Source organism: Mustela nivalis (assembly GCF_964662115.1).
Source record: "Mustela nivalis genome assembly, chromosome: 1".
NCBI lineage: Eukaryota > Metazoa > Chordata > Mammalia > Carnivora > Mustelidae > Mustela > Mustela nivalis.
In genome coordinates, this window is record NC_139020.1 from 100,213,779 (window position 1) to 100,224,351 (window position 10,573).

A 10,573-nucleotide genomic window follows, 5' to 3' on the forward strand; every position below is an offset into this window, starting at 1 on the left:
TCAAGACCCAAGAATTATAAAAGGACTGTCCTGGCACTTCTGTGCCTGGACGACCACTATGCAATGCGATGCAATCTCTCTCAGACAGTCTCCCAGGCTTTTAGAGGACCCTCCAGGACAGCTCGGCAAATCCAGGACTGGGCAGGTATCCAGCTGGGGAATGGGTCTCCTTTGCTTATAAAGACCAACAACTTTCCAAGTTATTCTATTAGTATCCCTCCCTTGGAGAGGGGAGAGAAACTGAGATATGGGGTTAATCTCTCTTCCCTGATGCTGCATTTGCCTCAGGACATTTTCTTCCCCAAACTCATTATCCCTTTAACCAATGTCTGAATACTAGAAGACCAAGAGTAAGTATGTAGTAATGATATTATGTCTGTATTAGAAGCTCTTAGAGACATTTTTGAAACATTTTTGAGATTTGAGTTTAATGATATGGTAATTTTTCAAGTAACTTTCCGATAAAGCATGAAGAGTTCTGATAACTGTCATCAATATGTCATTTCCCTTTAACAATGGAAGCTGAAAAAGAATAATTTAATAACATTAATAATTTTCTGTTGGAAACATTTCTTTGGTCTGATACCAAGTCATTTTTGCCTGGAATTCATACTTTGCTTAGGAGGTTAAAAAAAAAAAAAAAAGACAGACAAGGAAAAGGAGATATATAAACTAATTATTGCTTTAAACATTTTTATTTGGTGGTAGAAACATCACTCAAAACAAATATTAATGAGCCAGTTCTTTAGAACAAATCTCTGAGATTAAGGGATGACTTTGATCTTGCTCTGCCGAAAATAGATTTATGAGTTCCAGCTTCTTTATCCATCTTCTCTAAGTGGACCAAATACGCAAATCCTGCTTCCACCAGCCCATGCAAATTCTAAAGAAATCAAGTGAAATTATTAATGATAGTTAATAGTTAATGATAGTTGATGATAACTCAGTTCAGGTCAAGTGTATGATGTATTCAAGTTACATTTTCATACCTTCCTCCTTGTATAATTATTATGCTAATAATTACAGCATCTAGGGCATAATATATTCTTTTGTATGATCTAGAAGTTTATAATTCCATGACTATTTTAGGCCAAAATCTCATTGCTGGAGGACTCCTATCTTATCACTGTGTCTATGGCTTTAGCACAGCACCTGCACGTGGTAGGTACCCATCAATGTCTGATCAAGGAATGAAGGAATGAATTAGAGCACTGAGAATAAGTCACTGGGAGCATCATTCATTCATTTGTAAGTATTTAATGAGTTCGCAATGAAAAGCTATCTTTTTTTGTTTTTTTTAAAGATTATTTATTTATTTATTTGACAGGCAGAGATTACAAGCAGGCAGAGAGGCAGGCAGAGAGAGAGAGGAGGAAGCAGGCTCCCCGCTGAGCAGAGAGCCCGATGCGGGGCTCAATCCCAGGACCCTGGGATCATGACCTGAGCCGAAGGCAGAGGCTTTAACCCACTGAGCCACCCAGGCGCCCCATGAAAAGCTATCTTTAGCAGTGATGTCCACTATCACCACTACTGCTCAACATAGTATTAGAAGTCTTAGCCTCAGCAATCAGACAACAAAAAGAAATAAAAAGCATCTGAATGGACAAAAAGGAAGTCAAACTCTCACTCTTTGCAGATGACATAGTACTCTATGTGAAAAACCCAAAAGACTCCCCCTCAAAATTGCTAGAACTCATATAGGAATTCAGCAAAGTGGCAAGATATAAAATAAATGCACAGAAATCAGTTACATTTCTATACTCTAATAGTGAGATGAAAGAAAGAGAAATTAAGGAGTCAGCACCCAATACCATCAGATACCTAGGAATAAACCTAACCAAAGAGGCAAGGGATCTGTACTTAGAACTATAGAACATTCATGAAAGAAATTGAGGAAGACACAAGGAAATGGAAAAATATTCCATGCTCATGGATTGGAAGAACAAATATTGTTAAAATGTCTATGCTGCCTAGAGTAATCTATACATTCAATGCAATCCCTATCAAAATACCACCAACTTTTTTCACAGAGCTGGAACAAATAATCCTAAAATTTGTATGGAACCAGAAAAGACCCCAAATAGCCAAAAGAATGTTGAAAAAGTAAACCAAAACTGGTGGCATCAAAATCCCAGACTTCAAGCTCTATTATAAAGCTGTAATCATCAAGACAGTATGGTACTGGCCTAAAATAGACACATAGATCAATGGGACAGAATAGAGAACCCAGAAATGGACCCTCAACTCTATGGTCAACTAATCTCCAACAAAGCAGAAAGAATATCCAATGGAAAAAAGACAGGCTCTTCAACAAATATTATTGGGAAAACTGGAGCCACAAGCAGAAGAATGAAACTGAACCATTTCCTTACACCATACACAAAAATAGACTCAAAATTTGAGACAGGAATCCATCAAAATCCTAGAGGAGAACAGAGGCAGCAACCTCTGTGACCTCAGCCTCAGCAACTTTCTAGACACATCTCCAAAGGCAAGAGAAACACGGGCAAAAATGAACCATTAGAGCTTCATCTAGATTAAAAAACAAAACAAAACTATGTAGAGCAAAGTAAACAGTTGACAAAACCAAAAGTCAGCTGACAGAATGGGAGAAGATATAACATATTAGATCAAGGGCAAATAACATATTAGATCAAGGGCTAGTACCTAAACTCTATAAAGAACTTACTAACTCACCACCTGAAGAACTAATAATCCATTTGAGAAATGGGCAGAAGACATGAATAGACATTTCTCAAAGAAGACATATAAATGCCCATCAGACACATGAGAAAATGCTCAACATCACTCAGCATCATGGAAATACAAATGAAAACCACAGTGAGGTACTACCTCACTCTGGTCAGAATGGCTAAATTAGCACATCAGGAAACAACAAATGCTGGCAAGGATGTGGAGAAAGGGGAACCCTCCTGCACTCTTGGTGGGAATGCAAGCTGGTGCAGCTACTCTGGAAAACAGCTTGGAGGTTCCTCAAAACATTAAAAATAGAGCTGCCTAAGACCCAGAAATTCCACTACTGGGTATTTACCCCAAAGATACAAATGTAGTGATTTGAAGGGGCACATGCACCCCAATGTTAATAGGATCAATGTCCACAATAGCCAAACTATGGAAGGATTGCAGATGTCCATCAACAGATGAGTGAATAAAGAAGATGTGGTATGTGTACATGCGCACACACACACACACACACACAATGGAATACTACTAAGCCATCAAAAATAATGAAATTTTAATATTTGCAATGTGGATGGAACTAGAGGGTATTATGCTCAATCAGAGAAGGACAATTATCAGATGATATCACTCATGTGGAATTTAGAAAACAAAACAGAGGATCATAGAGGAAGGAGGAAAAATAAAATGAGATGAAATCAGAGAGGGAGATAAACCATAAGAGACTCTTAACCATAGGAAACAAACAGGGTTGCTGGAGAGGGAAGGGTGGGGGATGCAGTAACTGGGTGATAGACATTAAGGAGGGCACATGATGTAATGAACACTGGGTATTATAAGCAACTGATGAATCACTGAACTCTACCTCTGAAACTAGTAATACACTATGATAGGGTCCGTGATCAAAGGAGCAAGACTGATACAAAGCGAAGGTCAAGCAAAGCTTTAATTTGCACCAGCACCGAGAATCAAACCAACCAGCCGCAGCTGTCTCTTAGGAGAGAGCAACCCCCCCAGACTCACAGACTAGTTTTTATAGAGCAAAGGCCATGTAATTGAGCCTGGCCAATGAGACTGTAACACACAGAGAAAGTTGCATAGTCATGTTAGGTCACACACAGGTAGCCAATTGAATTACAGTTTACCCTATAGCAGCTGTTTGAACTAGCTTGTCACTCTGATCAGAATTGGCACTCTAGTTTGGTGCCCAAAAGTCGGGGTTTACATTCCTTGGTGGGTAGGGAGATAGTATGTGTGCTTTACTGATTGGATGTCTCTACCTGGCCTGACTCGTCCTTGTATTCTGGGCTCTGTTATCTCCACCTGACCTGACCTGTCCTTGTATTTAGGCTCTGTTATCAGGGACTGGTCGACCAAATTTTACTAGTTTCCCAGACTTGCTTCTAAGTAAGTTCCTTAAGGGGGGGGGGGGGGCAGGGTCAGTTTAAGTTTACTGCACAAATTACAAAATGGCTATTTAATCAAGATGGAGTCGCTCTGGCTAAGTAGGCCCTTACACACTATATGTTAATTAATTGAATTCAAATAAAAATAAAAAAGAAAAGATATCTTCATAGCTATTTAGGAATGAATTGAATCAGGCTAACAAAATGCTTGATTCAACATTAATGTTTCTAGGAAGTGGAGTCTTCTCCTGACAGGTGAGGAAGTCAAGCTAGGGTGGAAGTAAAGCACAAGTTCTAGGGCTTGGAACAGTTTTTATACTTTTCCTTCATCTGCGGTCACATATGAGCTACCTTCGCAGCTTACATGTCTTTCGATGTCATTTTGGTTCATAACGTCATGTGGGGAGGGGCAAGAGGGCTGCTCTAACACTTTGCCATCTTAATGACAGAGACTGATAAGGGCTTCTGGAGCAATTCACTCTCCTCAGAGACCAAGCATGGGAGAAAACCACAGGGCAGAAGCCAGCTTCTATTATCATAGCCTGTGCTAAGTGTACTAATGGGAATGATATCATCACCTGTTTTTAAGGGCTCTTAAAAACAGAAAGGGGAAAGCCCAGCCCTTTGATTTGAGCCAGAATATTAGCAGGGTATTGATGGTTTAAACAAAACTGCTTTTCTCCTTTTAAAGTACATATTGGGGGGCAGAGGGGAATCAACCACTGGAACAAAATATTGAGAATACATGTCTAAAATGCTTTAGGAACAAGGCAGGGTTAAGACTTTTCTTAACCAAAACAACTGTCTTTGGAACAGATGTCATAATACAGTATTTCCCCTTTGATATATTTTAGGTTTATATTTATTGGGTATTCAGGAGACTAGATTTCACATTATCTACCTCAATGACTATTGACAACTGATTTATGAGGAGATATATCTACTCTCATGATGCAAAGGAGGCTCAGAGAGAGCAAAATCTTGCCAAAGGTTATCAGGGGTTGGGCATGCTTTTTTGCCTCCCTCAGCCCCAACTCCAACAGCCCTTAAAGCTACCCTGGCCCCTTATATGTTAAAAAAAAATTATTTAAAAAAAAAAAAAGCTACCCGGTAACTGTGCAATCTAGAACAAAAGGTTTAAACAGGTGATATGCAAATTAGCTCCTAAACATGCCCCTCCTTCTGCAATACCCTAGCCTCTAAGACCCTCCTACAGCCAATCAAGCATCCAATAAATGGTGGGGCTCCCATAATGGAGCCAGAACTTCCTGGCTTACTTAATATTTGGTTGTGTTCTGTCCTTGCTTTTAGGAGCCTACCCTCCAAGCAGTAACACAACTGCTTTCACTTAGGTTTCATTTTGAATGTTCTATTTCCTTCTAGATAAATCAGGGCAAAACCTCTTGCTAATGAATACCTCAGAAGTTTTTCTCTCTTTTCAGTTGTAGCACATAAATAAAAACCTGGCAGGTGGAGAATTGAGCCACTCCACCCTCATCCAACTTGCCCCAACACTTACCGAACCCCAGAGACGTCAGAAATTCTTTTGATTTGGAAACATCAACTTCTTTGCTGCTCCTTTTTGGCCCTCCCTTATCAGGATTAGCTACTTATTGCTCTTCCTGTTTTGCTTTAACTGAAATAAACTTGAGCTCTTATCCCTTCTGTCAGATAGATTTCCCAGCTTAAAAGCTTTGAATAAGAATGACATTAATCCTACCTTTTCTGCAAAGTGGCATTATTGCTCACTACAGATATTTATACTGCTCTGTCTTGCTTTCTGAGAATTTCATGGACTTTCTCATTGCACATGAGTCAGTGTTTTGGAACTTGCATCTTCCCAAGTAACACGATTGATTGCCTCATTTTTAAAAATCTCATTTTTTCAAAGAAAATTCTAGTCCAACTTATTAATTTAAAAAATCTGACTTCGTTATCATCAAACCCAGAATTCAATTAACCAGCCTTTACATTATTAGCTTTACTTGAAGGTAAGTATATCTTCTGTAGAGACTGACTGTGGGGCAGCTACACGCGTCTCTGCAAGAAGGTTCCTCTTTGGTGACAATGAGTCAGATTTGTATTAACTCAGAAATGAATTTAAGGAGAAAAAAAAAACCTTGTCATCTAATGAGTAACTGTTTCATCTTGGTCTAGTTGATAAAGCAGTAGCTCCAAAAATAAAACTTACTGTAGATTTGTTCTTTTTTATGTTAAACACCAAACTCTTAACTTTGCTTTTTTGCATACCTAAATAATATATAATTTTTAAAAATGACTTTGAGTATTAGTATTTGAAAGAAACTGTTTGGTTTGAGATGGTGTGCTAATTGTTTGGGTCCACATGTGAGCTGTAATACAAATTTCAAAGAAGTTTAAATGTCCCTGATTGTGAGGTGCCTGGGTGGCTCAGTGGGTTAAGCCTCTGTCTGCTTTCAGCTCAGGTCATGATCCCAGAGTCCTGGGGTCAAGCTCTGCATCCAGCCCTCTGCTCGGTAGGAGCCTGCTTCTCCCCTCTCTGCCTCCCTCTCTGCAACTTGTGCTCTCTCTCTGTCACATAAATAAATAAATAACATCTTAAAAATAAATAAGCAAATGCCCCTGATTGAAATGTTTTCCATGAAATCAGACCTGTTCTTTTTTTATCCTCATTGACAATGATTGTCAAAACATCTATCCTAGACCAATTAAAAATGTAGTAGCTTTCCAGATCCTCTTCATCCTCAACCTACAACTACCATGTCATTTTGCACATTTCAATGACAGTTATTAAGTTCTGCCTCTTATTGAAGTTATTTGTGTAATTGTGTAGTAAGTGATTGTGTAAGAAGAGTCCTAATATAGAAACCAAGTCTGAACCACCTTTGGCTCCTTCATGGCACCAAAGAGAGCTTCTGACATTTACTGCCCCAATCCATCCAATATACAACTAAATTTATTTTCCTAAAGCTCAGCTCTGCTTAAGTGACTTCTTGGATAAGAATCTACAACAATTTCGGGTTGTTAACTGAATTATGCACTTCTGCTTCACCTGGTATGTGTAATCTTCCATTATCTGGCCCAAACCTGTCCTTTCCAGCTTTTATCTCTGTGGTATTTTCCATTGAAACTTGGCTCTTTCTACTTCTGAGAAGTCCTGGGATTTCCCATTTTTCTCATGCTTTCTCACCAACTAGAGTGCCTCACCTCACACAGAGACACATCCACAGAGCCACACTTGATCCTACCAATTGAAAAAAAAAAAAATCTTTCCCTGTTTCTGATCTTTTCAGGACCTGATTTATACCACTCTTGTGTACTTACATCACTACTATTCACTTTGGCTTAAATTGTAATCATCTGTGTGCTTCTTTTATCTCTCTGATTTGAGAGTAAGCATGGCATGCGTGAGAGAACATGAAGCTATACATGAGATTAGAAAACTCTTGGTCTGGGGGCTCAGTTGGTGGAGCATCTACCTCTGGCGCAGGTCATAATCCCAGGGTACTGGGATAAAACCCTGCATTAGACTCTTTGCTCAGCAGGGAGACTGCTTTTCCCTTTCTTCTTCCCCCTGCCTGTGCTCTCTCTCTGAAGTAAAAATAAATAAAATCTTAAAAAAAAAAAAAAAAGAAAGAAAACTCTATAAGTTCACATAGTGCCTCTCACTTATGAGCTGTGTGACTTTGACAAATAACTTATCTTTCTGAGCTTTTTAAAAAAAAAATCTATGTAAAAGTAATTGACTTACTTCCCCTCTCTTCTGCAAGTCATTGTAAGTAAAAAGAAGATCCCTTCGACCTAGACCAATCCCACTTGTATATACAAAAAAAAAAAAAAAAAAAAAAAAAAGTGCTCAAGATGAAATAGAGTGAACAGAGGTCAATGAATGAAAAGAGAAAGTTTTTTCTGAAAGTCTGAGGTTTGCAGAAAAATGATGAGTTAAAGGTGTTTGAGAAAAGAGCAGAAGAATAGGTTTTTTTTCTTTTTCTTTTTTTTTTTTTAGATTTTATTCATTTATTTGAGAGAGCATGCAAGCAAGAGAGCACAAGCAGGAGGAACAGCAGAAGAAGAGGGAGAAGCAGACTCCTCACTGAGCAGAGAGATTGATGTGGGGCTCAATCTCAGACCCTGAGATCGTGATCTGAGCCTAAGGCAGACCCTTAACCGACTCAGCGCCCGGCGCCTTTATTTTCCAGTTTCTTGAAGGAGTTTTATTTAGTGGATAGTGCATTCACTGAGTCAGGGAGCAATGCATGTATTAATTTAAAGCAACAAAGCCACTGGAAACCAAATAGAAGTCAAGCTCACTTCTCCCTGAATCTGTCCATCTTGTACTATCTTTCAGAAATAAGACAATGAAAAGAAATAGTGTTATCCAGCATATGGTAAGAGATTAGCTATTTTGTCTTTCAAAACAGAGGAAATTTTTCATATTTTTCAAGGACAATTTCCTTTTTTTTTTTTAAGATTTTTTTTATTTATTTGTCAGAGGGAGAGAGAGTGCGCAAGCACAAACAAGGGGGAGTGACAGGCACAGGGAGAAGCAGGCTCCCCACTGATCAGGGAGCCCAAAGTGGAATCGAAGATGAACGGATAAGGAAGATGTGATGTATATACACAATAGAATATTATTCAGCCATAAAAAAGAGTGAGATCTTGCCAGGTGCAACAGCATGAATGGAACTTGAGGGCCTTATGCTAAGTGAAATAAGTCAGAAAGAGAAAGACAAATACTTTATAATCTTACTTATATGTAGAATCTTTAGAGACAAACAAACAAACCAAGTTCATAGATAGAGCAAATTGGCAGAGATGGGGGGTAGGGGTTGGTGAAATGAGTGAAAACACAAACTTCTAGTTATAAAATAAATCATGCAGATATAATGTACATCGTGATAACTAAAGTCAATAATATTCTGTTGCATATTTGAAAGTTTTTAAGAGAATAGATCTTAAAAGTTCTCATCACAAGAAAAAATTCTCTACGTATGGTGATGGATGGTAACTAGACTTATTGTGGTGATCATTTCACACTATATACAAATATTGAATAATAATGTTGTACACCAGAAACTAATGTAATATATGTCAACTGTACCTTAATTAAAAGAAAGATCCCAGGTATTTCTTAGGTACACTAAAGTTAGAGAAGCCCTGATAAATAAAGTCCTTTCCATGAGGATTCTAAGATCTTTAACATTGGGAAATAATTTTTTTCCTCTCCCTTTTCACCTATCTTAGTTACTTGAGATTCTTGAGCATCCAGGAATAATTTGGACTAACATGGGTTTGAGAAATGGAACCACATACTAATATATGGTTGCAAGAATGTTCTGGAAGTGATGGCATCTTTTCCGCTTGCACTATACTGAGGCTGAGGAATGGCAGCATAGAATTAGAAGTTCCTGTGGTGCCTGGATGGCACGGTCATTAATCACCTGCTTTCAGCTCAGGTCATGATCCCAGGGTCCTGAGATGAAGCCCCCTACTTCTCCCTCTCCCACTCCCCCTGCTTGTGTTCCAGCTCTCTACTATCTCTCTGTCAAATAAATAAATAAAATCTTAAAAAAAAAAAAGTTCTTTCCTAGTCAGTATAGCTGACCTTAGGGTGACCTAGTATTAGTCTCTTGAAAAAGCTGTGATTTGGACAGGTAAAATAGACTTTGAGAAAATCAAAGGGAGAGGCCATCGCTTGCAGAATTTCAAGTTCAGTTGGGTATTTGTTAGTATAGCCTTTTTGCAGGAGAATTTGGCAGTATGGAAACACTAAAACTCTTTGACCCAATGGTACCAATTCTAAGAATTCATGTAAAATACACAATCAAAGATGCACAGAAAGATTGATGACTGAAAAATTTTGTGCCATTATTTATATTCATGAAAAATTTTAAGTAACTTAAATATTCAACATAATAATGAAATGATGAACTAGATTATGATGTAGCCGAATATTAGAATAATATGCAGCCAACAAAATCTTATTTTTGATTTGGGAAAAGTTCATAATATGCCAAATTTTATACCAAGTGCAAAAGTAAATAAAAATGGAGTATGACCCAAATTGTATTTAAAACTATTTATGGGGTGCCTGGGTGGATCAATGGGTTGGGTCTCTGCCTTTGGCTGGGGTCATGGTCTCAGGGTCCTGGGATTGAGCCCTGCATTCCGCTCTCTGCTCAGTGGAGAGCCTGCTTCCCCGCCCCCCCCACCTGCCTCTCTGCCTACTTGTGATTGCTCTCTGTCAAATAAATTAAAAAAAACAAAAAACCAAACAAACAAAAAAACCAAACTATTTACTAGTAGAAAAAAAAATGAAAAGATACATCAAAATATCAATAGTATTACTCATTTTTAAATTGTGAGAAATGTCAATTAACTTATTTATGACTTTCATTCTTTGTCATATTTTTGTAGTGAACATGTATTATTTCTCCTTTTTTTTTAAAAAGATCATTTACTTATTTATTTAGTTGAGCGAGAGAGTG

General features: G+C 38.1%; 1 long non-coding RNA gene across 1 annotated transcript; it reads right to left on the reverse strand.

The window, feature by feature from the left end:
• Nucleotides 1-679: 679 nt before the first annotated feature.
• On the reverse strand, nt 680-5,909 carry LOC309843913. The gene is made up of 2 exons (XR_014300414.1): nt 5,626-5,909; nt 680-883 (listed from the first exon to the last, which is right to left on the reverse strand). It is a non-coding gene; the product is annotated as an uncharacterized lncRNA (long non-coding RNA).
• Nucleotides 5,910-10,573: the final 4,664 nt, after the last annotated feature.